The following is a 2393-nucleotide window of genomic DNA, read 5'->3' as shown; positions in this document are numbered from 1 at the left end:
CATGTTCTTTTTCCTTTTTTAGACTTCTCTCTATTAAAACTGTAATTCAGATTCAACTAAAATCAATCAATCAATCTTCCTTTTTCCTTGTATTCAAGATTCCATTGAGTTTTGGGGCCTTTTCCCAATTTTAAAAATAAGGTGTATTCACTAAAGTCCTAAAAGTACAATTTTCTCTCCTTTTCATCCTTCTCTTTTTTTATTTATTATGAGCCTGATCAACAACATAATTATCTAATATTTGATTTTTTTACTTGAATTTATCTTTGTAGTCAATACAAACTATATATTATGTATGTTCTTGTATCAGTAGTCTTTAAAGTATCTTTCTTTTGTCATCATATTTATGTAACTTTTGGCCCTGAAATTTGAATCCAGGCTACACCACTAGCTCAAATAGTTTTCACTAGGTCCTCAATTGTACTAAAATTTTGATACCATGATCTAGTTTCAATTTTTAATCCATTTTTTTAAAAAATTCATTTTAATTCACAACGAATAATAATCAAATCTAGATTACTCTAACACTATGTCATATGTTCCTTCAAGTACATCAAAACTTCAAAATTATATAAGTTTTGAGAGTTTTAAATATTCTAACAAGTCAAACCTATAACAACCTTTTGTTTTGAAGGAAAAGAGAAAGCTTTGCAAGATTCGTATTGGTGCTGTACTCTTACAGAATTATGTGTATCATATAATACATGAAAGGCTTCTTTCACATATATGGTGATTTAAATTCAATTTAGATGGAAAATGCAAATATGATAGAAATTATGATATATAAATCAAAAAAATTAGACCCATCATACGAGCATGGACTTAACACTTGTAAAGAAAAATGAATGTTGGTTGGATATAATATCCATATTGGACAGTATAATAGTTAAATATGTAATAAGTCCCTTTCATAGGGATCATGAGCAATTAACCCCTCCTATCCAGCCTATATAAAATATTATCCTTTTTTATTTGACCTTGTTCGAACGTTTGTTCTGGTAGAACATTGTTTGTGCAATATCTCTTGTTTGATTAATAACAAGCTCTCATGTAATACTGATATATTTGTGAGATGATATATTTTAGGTATAAATATATTCGAATACATTGCAGTTCAAAACGATGCAAAAAATCAACACAAATGCTGATTTCAGCCTTTGTGGTCATGAGGCATCATCGGTGGTCAAGTCAAGTTATCAATGGACTAAAGGAAAGAATCGGAGAAACAAAAACTGGAAAACAGACCATTTGATGGTCTACAGTTGACCATCGATGGTCTACTATCAACCATCGATGAGATGGACAATCGATGAACTACAATCAACAATCGTAGAAATCTAAAAACTAGAATTTGCACAATCGATAGACTATAATCAATCATCAATAATCATCAATGGACCATCGATGATCGTGACCCACCATTGGTTGCGATGAGTTTTGGTAGATTTTAAGTTTTAATCTCAGTAGTTAGTTGATTCTCTTGAACTCCTATATAGATTATAATTAGGGTATCTCTTTCCAATGCTATCAAGGTCTATTAAAAGAATTAAGGAAGAGAAAAAAATACAACAAGAAGAGAGGGGCAATTGCATAAAAAAAGAGATCTTATTCTAGGTGCGTGAGAGAGTTTTATTTGAGAATTCAACCCTCGGAGCCTCATTCAACTTCTCCTCGTCACACTCATCATCAAAGGATTATTTTAGCGAGGAGAAGTACATTTTGCATTTGACTTTAACATCGCTTTTTCACGGATCTTCATCGTCATTAGTTTGAAGAGAGGTTTGTTAAAAGGGCTGTGAGATATTTTTTGTTGTGCTGTGAGTTGTTTTTGGTTGGTTTTGCATTTTGAATTTGTAAGTTTGATGGCGTACTCAAACTGGAGTAATTGAGGGTTGGCATACTCAAGCCAGGTCAATTGAGGGTGTGTGTGACGCCCCTAGTTTTACACATGGCTGTAGTCCAAGGTAAACCAAGAGACGTCAAACCTGCAATGCACCCACACTGTGTAACAGCAAGTTTTACCAATCACAGCAATATCCTCTAGTGGAATCAAAAATGAAGTGGAGGTACAAACAAGTAATAGAATGAAATAACTATAACTGACATGATATATGAAAGAGTATCTCATAAATGAAACATGTCTCAAAGAATAAGTTTGGAATACATCTGACATCTTGAAATATATAAATGTATCACGACATAAATCAACTAAGAATGTACCAAGGTTCATAGCCTTTACAAAGGGAGGAATAAAGAAAACTCTAATAACTGAATATAAAGTCAGTCTACTGTGGAGTCTCATCTACTAGCTCATATGACGACAACTATGCATGAACTCCATCATTATGTGACTCTTCGATATTCTGAACTGCCTAAAAAATAAAATAAAAACA

The sequence above is a fragment of the Asparagus officinalis genome, chromosome 10 (genome assembly GCF_001876935.1).
Source record: "Asparagus officinalis chromosome 10, Aspof.V1, whole genome shotgun sequence".
Taxonomy (NCBI): Eukaryota; Viridiplantae; Streptophyta; class Magnoliopsida; order Asparagales; family Asparagaceae; genus Asparagus; species Asparagus officinalis.
Note: the sequence above shows the minus strand (reverse complement) of the source record.